Raw genomic sequence first — 12947 nt, 5'->3', positions numbered from 1 at the left:
TATTAACGCTGTCCTGTAAGTTTAACTTTTCTTTACAAATAATTTTTCTCATCGTGTATCCTAGCAATTGTGATACTTACACTTTCTCTGATCAAAAAGAAAAAGAAAATCACGTTTTTAAGACTAATAAGTTGAACGTACTAACGCAGACCGAACTCTGACGGACTAACACAAACAACTAGAAAGGCGAACCATCTGACGATCAAGTAAAAATATTAATTGTAACATAACGCGAGATGGCTCTTTTATTCTATAAGTAAAAAAGTTATAAAAATGTTAAGTCAGTGAAAACATAATGAATTTATGCATTTTGATGATCTTTGTTTTGTCGTTCATTTGTAAGCAAACATATGCCATATGGCTATGACCTTTTTTAAATTTCCAAAAAAATTACCTTCTGGTCCAATGATACGTTAACGAACGCGTTGTACCTGTTTAACATGTTTTAAAAACTTGGTTTTCTTTTCAAAACTATTTTCCAAATGCGTACCAAGCCTTTCCCCAAATGACAAGCACGATCGAAGCCCGGTCGCATAAAATGCCCTGCTATAAAAATCAATTAAGATAATGATTATCCTATCATTTCTGAGTGCTATTGGAAACGAATTGAAATAAAACGGTTTCCTCCGAATGCCAGCCGGCATCGGGTCCAAAAAAGTTGTTTATCCATTGCACTTTTGCCGATAAAAAATCAAATGAACTCTAATAACCTCTACGCTAACGTATGACAATAAATATGCCAAATGTACATAATAAATTTTTATCGGGGAATCAAAATAATTTTTAATGGGTTGGAATATCCAGTTTTGAAAATACTGGTTCAAAATATATTTAAAAATTTTTTTTCAGATTGAAAGCATGAAATTTTAAAATTATTAGGAAATCAGTAAAAATTAATATAAAAAAGTATATTTGTAACGAAAAAGTAAGTAAAAAGTATATTTGGTACATATAAATGGAATCTCTAGTATTATTTTGTAAAAAAAATGTAATATTTTGTTATCTTTTCTAAATATGGCAGACTAGTTCATGCCATTGCAAGTATTATTTTGTTATTTTGTAAAAAAAACGTAATATTTTGTTATCTTTTCTAAATATACTAAAAAATGGAATCTCTGACAATATAATTTTTCAATACTACTGAAAAATTTATCGGGGTTTACAAAGGGTTAATCCTGAATTCCTTCAGGTAAAAAATAAAATAAAAACAGGCGTACTTTTTAATCTTCAATTTTTGAGTTTTTATAATCCTGGAATTATTTATTACTGGAGTTGGAGGAGAAAAGTGCAACAAAACCTGTTAGATGTGTCAACCGATGGATAAGTAATCAAAGTTCAATCAATTCAAAAATCAAGTAATCCAATTTAGCCGACTAATAAGAAATAAATAAAGCTGATATGTAAATAACATCTTGGATCTTATTCTCGATGTAAAATAAATTAAAATTTAGGCCAGTCTATTGACTTAAAACTATCCCACAAACAAAACATAAGAAAACAATTGCATAAGTAGTCCTTCAGATTTATGTTTATCAAAATAAAATTTCCAGAACAGGTCTATGATTTAAACTCATCATTTGAACTACTTTATGTTCCGCACGAATTTGGGTTGGTTCACATTATACCAAAGGAAGTACATTATACAAGGAAGAACTAAGAAATATTGTAAAGTTTTGCCTAAGTTGTAACTTATTCAACCTAATTTAACAATTTTTAGTTTATGCTTAATCGACAATGTAACTTTTGGCGTAGAAACTAAAGACTCACTTCAACATAATCCACTCTAAGATGCAGGTTGATTAGTTGAATATTTTTAAGATCCCGATCTTGTTCGAAATGAATTATAACCTTATGAATTACAATAAATAAAAATTAAAACGTTAGTGGTGTTGTCATAGGAAGGAAATTATATGCCTGGTAAGAGATAAATTTCAGAGGGGAGTCATCTTTAGCTGGGACACCTGTATACAGATTTTTTCTAGAATTTTCCAGGCGTTTTTAGATTGTTAATAAACATTCCTTTTTAATCTCGTTCACATTGAACGTTTTTCGAAAACTCGTAGTTCCCAAACGTCCAGGATACGTCCAAACATTTTTATTAATAATTATTCAGAAATCGTGAGATGCGGTCTGCTGTGATATAGGTTTCAGAAAAGCATTTTCTTTATCATGCCAACGTTTCGATCTTTATTGAGATCATCTTCAGGGCCTTGTGTGTTGTCTGCATTTCAACAAAAAAGAATCACACATCAGACCGCATGTCACGATTTCTGAATAATTATCAACTAACGGTCACTAATCACCACACATTTCTACACGAGAAGGAAGGGCATGGGATTCTATGAACAACGAAGCTAAAAGTATTCTGAAGGACATCGCCAACAATGAGAAGAAACTCGCATCGGCTATCAACCAGAGAACTTTTTGTTGAAATGCAGACAACACAAGGTTCTGAAGATGATCTCAATAAAGATCGAAACGTTGGCACGATAAAGAAAATGTTTTTCTGAAACCTACGTCACACCAGACCGCATCTCACGAATTCTGAATAATTATCGATTAACGGTCACTAATCACCACACATTTTTATTAATTATTTGTACCGATTTATGATACATAATGACGTTTCAAAGTATTCGCACAATTTTTATTTATTTTGTCGAAAATAAAAATTGTAGGAAGAAGGCTTTTGTTTAAATGAGGTTAGTTGAATAATATATGTAAATAAAAGAGAAGGCATTTAAGAATAAATTCGTTAGAGTTCGTGATCCGATTGACCGACGTTTTTCAATTAATTAATATTTTTATAAAGCATTGGTTGAGATGAAAAAGTTAGTGTCACGAGCGGGATTCGAACCCACGACCCTCGGCTAAATACGCCGATGCTCTACCACTTGTGCTATCGTGACTTCGATCCACTCGGACACTAATTTCTCATCTCAACTCCACCTTTCGCATTTTCCTCCCTTTTAAGAATGAACGTGAGGACGAATGGGTTTGGAACTGCGTGCGTTGGGTGCTGAATTGACCTGTTGACAGCACCCACCCGGTATGGTATGGTGGAAGGGATGCTGGGAAGCGGGGCGTGTATTCCCCAGGCTCTGCAGCCTTGTGGCTTATTGTACCTTCCCAGTTCCCTAGTTTAGTCAATAGACTCAATCCTTCTTCTCAGAAGTATCAGGTCATTGACTGTTATTGCTGCAATTTGGTTCCCTGAGTCTTTTTCGTACGTTAGGTTAAACCTCCATTGAGCTGTTGCTTCGCATTCGAAGATGATATGAGTGGCTGTTTCCTCCTCCTCATTACATAATCTGCAAATGGGGTCACCCACCCGGAGCACTACCTCATTGTCACGGATAGGACTGCAAACACCCGGAGTGGCAGATTCTCGAGACGCTAGAATTGCCGGAGAATTGAATGCCGCTGACAATTGGCCCTGAGACATTTTGTCAATTTTTACGTTTTACGTAATAATATTTTATTAAACCAACCATTTGTTTGTACAGTTAACAATTAAATGTTTGAACAGTTAAACGGTTTTCTATGTGGTGTCTATCATTTTGAATTATTTCATTATTTTCCGGCACGCCTTGCTGGCCAAAGAGGTGGATCAGAATTGTTCTCGAGACGGCAAATATTTCGTATGAAATATCCGAGAGGACAGATCTAAATATAAGTTCCTTTGTTTTCCTGCCAGATCTGTAGGTCCAGGCGGACAAAACGTTTAATGAGCCCTAGCACAACACATGTTAATCATACGGCAAAAGAGCCTGCTAGAGGGATGGCCGACCGGATCAAAATATACATTACAGCCGGCCATACATCATCCCGCGTGCAATTATAATTAATTGGAGTAATCAAGTATTTGACAAATGCCTATTTTAAACAGTTTAATTTAAATATATATTTTTTTAGAGGTTTCGAACTCGACCGTGTCATTTCTCAGGTTGGTTATTCTCGTTGGTATGAGTCACGCCTTCCTTCTCGACCGGACCCGACAGTCAATTCCGATTTGATATATATAATCTATAAGTATGGCTCAGTTTTAACAAGACGGGAAAACTTATGTTCATCCTGTCCACCTTAAATTTTACGGCGAGACGGATCTTCCCATCCTAAATATAGAACCTCTTAATTGACCATTACCTAGATGACAGAAAATATGCTGGAAATCATAAAATAAACCATTACATAGACAGATATATTTTCGGACTGAAGTTTTCCCTAGTAATACTCTCATTATCGTTTAAACAGGAACCACAAAGATGAAAGCGACTTATAATAATATTTACGAACCAAACGGCTTTCAAGACGGTTTTGTGAGTTTTTTTTTCGAATGAAAACATTTTACACATCGTCGGATATTAATAGCCGCTAATTTAAAAAAATGAAAAGTTCAAGTATTAAACGCAAATTTGGGCGCTCTCGTTAGGCTAAACCTTCAAAACCGTCAGGTCGTTCAGTTGCCCCTTGTTCATTCACGAGAGATGTGACGAGTATTTTACGGTAAATAGCAAAAGCTGGAATTGCCGACTACGAGGAAGGAATAGGCTCAATTCGGCACATGTTTGTATGTCTGTACATCCTATATAAATGCAAATCTATATCCTCGGCTCTAGAAAACAAACAATATTGCTCAGCGGTATTTCTGGACGTTACTGAAGCATTTGACCAAGTATGGCACCCCGGCCTCCTTTATAAGTTAAAACGTATCCTCACTCATTCCTACTATCTTGTCCTGATATCCTTCCTCTTGGTTCGAAGGTTTAAAGTGAGAATCGGCACCGATTTTTTACCTATCACGCCAATCAAAGCTGCCGTTCCACAAGGAAGTATCCCAGGCCCAATACTTTACACGATCTACATTGCAGACATACCCACACATCCAAACACAGAAATCATAACCTACGCGGATGACACCGCAATCCCATCATACACTTCAATCCTCTCCTAGCTACAGAAGCATTCCAACATCTGAACCTCATTACCGACTGGTGCAACCTGTGCAGGATCAGGTTAAACGAACAAAAAGCTAACAAGTTTCGTTTACGCTCAAACGTCAAACCTGTCTACCAGAGCACATTTACAACAAGATAATACCACCAAGTCCGCTAACTTGGGCTTTACTTAGATAGGGATAGGGATAGGAGAGGCGGCCACAAAACCTACTGCACCTCGATCTAAATACATCTATTGTGCTCCTCTGATAATTATAACTCACTGGCCAGCGTCAGGCTATTAACCAGCCTCCACAGCTTTGCCAGAGGTTCCTTGGTGTAGGATCTTTCTTGTGGCTTTTCTTGTCCTAGTTGCAAGACCATGCACCTACATAGACCTTCACAGAAACATAAAATGTATTCTGCGTTCTCCTCCTCTTCCTGGCAGTATCTGCACAGTGTTTCTTCTGTCTGTACTTCTATCCGATGCATGTGCTTTCTTAATTGGCAGTGCCGTGTCAGGAGTCCTACAAGAATTCTGGTTCGGTTGCCTTCCAGTAGTTCTTGTGTAAGTTTTGCGGATGGTCCTTCTAAGAATCTCTTCGCCTCATACCTGTGGTATTGTTCCACCAGGTTTTGGACTCATTAAGGATCCATTTTAAGATGTATCCTCTTTTTTGGCAGGCTGCTAGGCCGTAGGGTTCTGGGCACATAGAGTTCATGTTGGTTCCCTTTTTGGCCAAAATATCAACCTTTTCTTTACCTCTACCGGATGTCCAGAGACCCATGCTTACTTATTACTTATAGACTTACATGGAACCCACATAAAGATTAAAACGGCAAGAATTTAACAAAAGATATGGACTGCTCAGACACCTACTTGGACCAAAATCAACACTAAGCATATATCACAAACTAACCGCTTACTAAACACTCATCAGACCTATCGACTCCGTAGCCGAGCTGTGGGGCTCGGCCAAATCATCCAATACACAACGAATTCAAGCTTTTCAATCTAAAGTTCTCCGCCGTATCCTCAATGCTTCCTTCTATGTCACCAATCAAACGATCCATAAAAATCTTAAAATCCCTTTCGTGAAAGATCTTATCCGAACACGCTTCTTCACTTTCCACGCTAAACTATCCCTTCACCCTAACTCTTTCCTCAACGTCTCACCCTTAATATCCTTCTGCCTCGTGACCTTCTATCTTAGTTACCCAATTAATTTTAATCCACTCAATTAAATAAAAGAGAGTTCCAGCACTAGTTGGTTTCTCTTCCCACAGCCTCCTAGTCTGTGATAGGTCTATCAGATTTGTTTATAACCAAACTATTTGCTCAATGTCTGATTTGTACAGATAGCAATAAATAAAATACCCACGACCTCGTCACATCGCTCGTCAACAAACAAGGGGCAACTGAACGACCGGACGGTTTTGAAGGTTTAGCCTAACGCGAGCGCCCGAATTTTTGTTTAAAACAATTAATTAAGGTTTTTAGTTAAGATAAAAAAGTCAATGGCACGAGAGGGATTCGAATCCAGATCTTCGGCTTGATACGCCGCTGCTCTACCAGCCGAAGATCGTGGGTTCGAATCCCGCTCGTGCCATTGACTTTTTTATCTCAACTAAAAACCTTAATTAATTGTAATATATTAATTGGTCAAGCGGACCACGAAATTAGTGAATTTTGTTTAAAACTTCGACCCTTTATTTTGTTAACCGTTAAATTAGCAGGTATTAATATCCGACGATGTGTGAAAATGTTTTCATTTGTTTAAAAAAAGGCGTTTAGGTTTGTAAATATTATTATAAGTCGCTTTCATCTTTTCGGTTCCTGTTTAAAGTCGATAATGGGGGTATTACTAGGGCAAACTTCAGTCCGAAAATATATCTGTCTATGTAATGGTTTATTTTATGATTTCCAGCATATTTTCTACCATCTAGGTAATGGTCAATTAAGAGCTTCTATATCCAGGAGTGTATGATCCGTCTCGCAGTAAAATTTGAAGGGGACAGGATAAGCTAAGTTTCCACGTCTTGCTAAAACTTAGCCACACGTATTAATTATGTATGCACGCGGTGATGTATGACCGGCTTTTGATCGAGACTTTCCATCACTCGTGCAGGCTCTTTTGCCGTATGATTAACATGTGTTGTGCTAGGGCTCATTAAACGTTTTGTCCGCCTGGACCTACAGATCTGGCAGGAAAACAAAGGAACTTATATTTAGATCTGTCCTCTCGGATATTTCATACGAAATATTTGCCGTCTCGAGAACAATTCTGATACACCTCTTTGGCCAGCCAAGCGTGCCAGAAAATAATGGAATAATTCAAAATGATAGACACCACATAGAGAACCGTTTAACTAGTCAAACATTTAATTGCTCATTGTACAAACAATTGGTTTAATAAAATATTATTACGTGTCACGTACAAATTGGCAAAAATTTTGTCACAGGGCCAAATGTCAGTGGCTTTGAATTCTCATTTGTAAGAAATGAAGTCTAAATGTTTTCCAAAATCCAAATATTAATAATTCACATGAAATATTTGCTAGTTGACTAAACGATCATTCTTACATAAATGTGTAATGCATATATACATATAATATACGTGTCATATAAAGGTATATACGTATTTATAAAATACTAAGCAGAGATTAAGTTGTTCGTTAAATACTGAGAAATTCGCTATTTAAACAAATATTACATACTTTAATAATTCAAAGCTAGTAGAAATTGATATTAAGAATTAATCCAATAATTCATATTATATTTATATCTAGACACTCGTGGTTACGCTGCTGCATTTTTAATTTTAGATGAAACACTAACAGGAATAGCTGCATTTACTCGGAAACTCTTCTTTTTTGGCTTCCCACACTTTTATCTTTACTTAGAACTATCCTTTTCAACTTGTTGGTCTCCTAGTTTTGTGCAAGTTTAGACCTCGATGAGGAGGTCCCGAGGCCGTCTCCGCTTTAATCGGCAGACAGGATTGAAGGGATGGATATGGATTGGGCTATTGGGTTGGGGTGAGTGGAGAGTTTGTCCTGGAACTGGGTGAATTTGAATGGGGTTAATTTATTCACAAAGGGTATTTTGAGGTCATTGTGGATGGTGGCGTTGGAGACATAGTAAGGAGCGTTAACTATAATTCTAAGGACTTTGTATTGGAAGGATTGAATTCGTTGGATGTTGGTAGGTTTAGCGGTGCCCCACAGTTCTAGTCCATATGTCCAAATCGGTTTGCGTAGTGTTCTGTACAGCGTTAGTTCGTTTTTTAGTCGACAAATTAGATTTGCGTCCGAGTAGTTTGTAGAGTAGTCCGAATCGTCTATTGAGTTCCTGTCTTTTTATTTGGATGTGTTGTTTCCACGTCAGTACTGAATCAAGATAGAGCCCGAGGTATCGTACGCAGTCAGCTTTGCGAATAGGGATGTTGTTGAGGTGTATTGTGTGAGGAGTTTTGCTTCGGAGGGTAAATGTAATATGGGTGCACATGTTTTCATTCATTTTTATTCTCCCAATTTTGCTCCATTCTGCAATCCGATGTACATGTGATTGGAGTTCCTCCGAAGCTTTTTCAGGATCGGGATTGGACGAAAGGACGGCTGTGTTGACGGCGAAGGATGCAAGTAGAATAGAGGTGTGAACGGGAAGTCTGATGTGTAGAGGAGGTACAAGAGTGGACTGAGCACACTACCCTGTGGTACTCCCGTTCCTACCGGACAGTAGTCGGAGTATTCCGACTTGAAATATCGTCCAGTAAGGTAGAATCGAAGGATTAGGTATTAGGTGTTTGGAAGGATGCGCTTTAATTTGTACAGGAGACCTTCGTGCCATACACGAACAAATGTCTGTGATACGTCTACGAGTAGCCTTATTAATGTATTTCAATTAATTAATCTTTATATAAGGTATTGGTTGAGATAAAAAAGTCAGTATCTCGAGGGGGATTCGAACCCACGATCTTCGGCTTGATACGCCGCTACTCTACCACTTGAGCTATTGTGACTTCCATCCGCTCGGTATACACTAACTTCCCATCCCAACCCCACCTTTCGAATTTTCCCTCCTTTTTGCCATTTTTCACGAGCCATTTTTTTTGAGAACACATACAGAAATATGTTGTAGTTAATAATATCATTATTTATTTGAACGTAAAGTTGCATAAAATAGTAGGTGACGTTTGTCGGGAAAAATAATCCTTCTTTTTTTTTCCAAAGTGGTTGAAGCCGTAGGCTTGAGAAGTAGACACAGAGGCTTGTCGTTTAAATCCGGTCCGGCTGGCCGTGAAGCCAAGTGGGTCAATCCAGGTTACGAACCGGCCACGGAGGCGATCTTTAAATTTGACTGAAAACGCAAATTTTTCTTTCGATTCTAAGAGTGATTTTCATTTTAGGAATGTGAAATTTAAAAACGAGATATGTCAAGTAGTGTAACTGGAAGAATTATTTAATGAAGTGTGTTCGAGTACTTGAGCACTGTATAAACGGTCAAACATGATTCAATGTTCAAACGTAAACCAGCGAGAATTAATGGTCCAAATCTCACGTCTTCTTTTGTTACCTGACAAGAGACCCATTCAAAATTAACCTACGCTCAATGAACCTTGATAAAACATTTTCTGTTAGAGTTTGAGCAGAATTATTAAGAAATTAATCAGTTGGGATCTTTTTAAATTTTTTAAAGACAGATAGGACAAAATAGAATATAGATGATATGTTAATAATTGGCAGAGTACTGGCAGTGGTGCACGAAGTTCGTACGCCCTACGTCAGGAGAATTTGGTTCCAAAACGATTATTCAGATCCCATGGGCATACCAAGCCAGAGTACAGCTAATTGAGACATTTACCCAACTTCGTCTAACAGACAATACTAAAATGGAGCCATATCTATGAACCCTGCAAGCCAAGCAGACATCAGAGTATCGAATTCTAATCTGCTGGAAAATGATACTGGATTCCAAGATCAAGCTAAAAATGTCAGGTTTGCAAAACAGATACTCTGTTTAAGAGGTTCATGACATCAGGCCACAATAACTAGGCTTCCAATGTCTAATTGATTTTACTACCGACCTGTTTCAAGCCATTGGGTCATTCTCAAGGTCTTACAATCAATTTTTTGGTCAGTTTTAAACAATGTTTTTTTTTTTACAAAAACAGTAAATCTGTACTCTCAAGTATACTTGTATATTTGTAATCTCTATGCATAATATATATGTATAATTTTAACTGCGGGCGTCACAGCACTTTTATATTGTAGTTGATTATTCGGAGATCGTGAAATGCGGTCTGGTGTGACGTAGGTTTTAGAAAAACATTTTTTTTATCGTGCCAACGTTTCGATCTTTACTGAGATCATCTTCAGGGCCTGGGATTCATAAACATTAATCAAATGTTATATTGTTTATTTGGAGATCTTGAGGTGAGGTCTGGTGTGATGTAGGATTTTAAAAAAACATTTTCTATATCGTGCCAACGTTTCGATCTTTACTGAGATCATCTTCAGGGCCTGGAATTTATAAACTTTGTTTAAATTTTACAAACACAACAAGATTTAATTAAAGTATTTGTACTCACTCAAAGTATTTGTTTTCCGCGTAGATTTGTGTTGTTTAGATGTAGGATGTGAAAAAATGAATTTATACAACGCTAGAAATTTTAGATTAAAAAAATGAATTTATACAATACTAAAATATTTTAGATAAAAAAATGAATTTATACAATGCTAAAAAATTTTAGATAAAAAAATGAATTTATAGGAAATTTTATATTAAAAAAAAAAGAATTTATATTTCAATCTAAAATTTTCTAGCAATGTATAAATTAATTTTTTTAAATTTAAAATTTTCTAGCATTGTGTAAATACATTGTTTAATCTAAACTTTTCTAGCATTGTGTAATTTCATTTTTTAAAAATCTAAATGTTTTTAGCATTGTATACGTTTATTTTTATTTATTTACTTTATTAAATCTAAAATTTCTAGCATTGTATAAATTCATTTTTTCACATCCTACATGTATTTGTAAAATGTAAACAATGTTTATAAATCCCAGGCACTGAAGATGATCTCAATAAAGATCGAAACGTTGGCACGATAAAGAAAATGTTTTTCTGAAGCCTACATCACACCAGACCGCATCTCACGATTTCTAAATAAATATCGATTAACGGTCACTAATCACCACACATTAAAAATATCATTAAAAAACATTATTTTTAACGATACTATAACGATTGATAACAAAGATATTAGAGATAAAGAAGAAAGGACAGTTGTGGTTATTTTGGTTTTATAAATGTACCAAGCCTTAGGAAAAGTACAATAAAAATAATACGTTTATTTTTATTTATTTACTTTATTAAATCTAAAATTTTTAGCATTGTATAAATTCATTTTTTCACATCCTACATGTATTTGTAAAATTTAAACATTGTTTATAAATCCCAGGCACTGAAGATGATCTCAATAAAGATCGAAACGTTGGCACGATAAAGAAAAGGTTTTTGTAAAATCTAACACCAGACCGCATCTCACGATCTACGAATAATCATTGACTAACGGTCACTAAACACTATACATTTATATTGTACGTTTTAAAAATTCTAAATTTATACAACTTCCAATTATGTCTCTAAATAACAGACTGATATATCTGCGACGTGTTGTCTCTGTACGTCACCTGTGGGTTCACTGATAATTGAACGCAAACGTCATTGCCGGACTCGGTCTGAAGTCCGTCAGTAGATTCAACAGTTCACAGGTTTTATCCTGTTTCGCTTTTAAGATCTCAAGCTTTTCAACCCAGTTTAACATTTTTCCTTTTTTTGGTACATGTAGTATTTCCGCGTTATCCTCGGGCTTAAAGTTGTGGTTCTCTCTGACAACGTGGCGTTTAATTTTCGATTGGGAGCTAGATGTCGGTAGGTGTTTTTTCATCCTAATTTTTAGTGTTCTTCCCGTTTGACCTAGGGATGAGCATCGATAAAAAAAACAACGATGGTCACCATCGATTAAACATCGGAACCTCACCATCTATGGTCAAAAAACATCGACACAGTAACAACGATGTTGAAAACATCGAACATCGGTCGCCTACCGTCGACGTTTTCTAAACATCGACCATCAATGCTCATCCCTAATTTGACCTACGTGGCATTACAATCACACTCGAGTTTGCATACACCATTACTAGACCATTTGTCCATTTTATCTTTTGGTCTCGATAAGATATCCCTTTAGGAACTCATATTTTTGAAACCTACACGTTTTCTTTCTTTTTTCAAGAGACACTTTCTGCTGTGTTCTGTGGAGGTGGTTCGCGTGGGTAACCTAGGGGGCAAGAAGTGCGTACATGCTCACAGGAATATTTTATAGCAAATTGAGTATTCACAACTGGCGAGAATCAGGAGATGTGTTTATAAACAGTACGTCATCGAAAAATTTATTTGCCTTGAAACATGTTTTAATGACGTTGAAAGTTATAATATTCTTGTGGGATCGACAGGATCTTCTTTGATTTCCCCTCCAGGCCCGACTTGGAAACTGTAACGGTGAGATCGCTAAATTAATAACCCTAATAACAAAGAATAACCTTCGGTTTTCCGCGGTGGAATTCCATCAGGCGTAAAATTGTAAATCTGTCGGAAAAGGCCATCATTCCACCCTCTCGTCGTACGTTTATATCGAATCGCGTCTTAACACGACCGTTATTGCCTACCAACTTGTGCGAAGTACTAAGTTCTGATGTTGTTCGGAAAGTCGGGGGTGAGCACACGTGATGCACTTTTCTATTGGAACTCGGAAGCCCTCCGATGCAGAAGATGTCCCGTGTCGCCCGCATCCAAGTCACGTATTATTCAGCGTACGAAACTTTTGCTTTTAACGTTATTTGTTTCGTAGCATTTACAACGTTATCGATAGATTTCTGAGAATCAATTTTAGCTCATTTCACGCCCCAGTTTGGTTAATATTTATTAATGAGAATATTTACTTTC

General features: G+C 36.5%; 1 protein-coding gene across 4 annotated transcripts in view; it reads left to right on the top strand.

Annotated features, from left to right (window-relative positions):
• Positions 1–12947, top strand: part of LOC106667652 (innexin shaking-B) — an 82220-nt gene that overhangs the window by 17016 nt on the left and 52257 nt on the right. The gene's annotated exons all lie outside the window — the stretch shown is intronic.

Source organism: Cimex lectularius, unplaced genomic scaffold (assembly GCF_000648675.2).
Source record: "Cimex lectularius strain Harlan isolate CLEC.00 unplaced genomic scaffold, Clec_2.1 scaffold426, whole genome shotgun sequence".
NCBI lineage: Eukaryota > Metazoa > Arthropoda > Insecta > Hemiptera > Cimicidae > Cimex > Cimex lectularius.
This window is presented reverse-complemented; position numbering and strand designations above follow the sequence as displayed.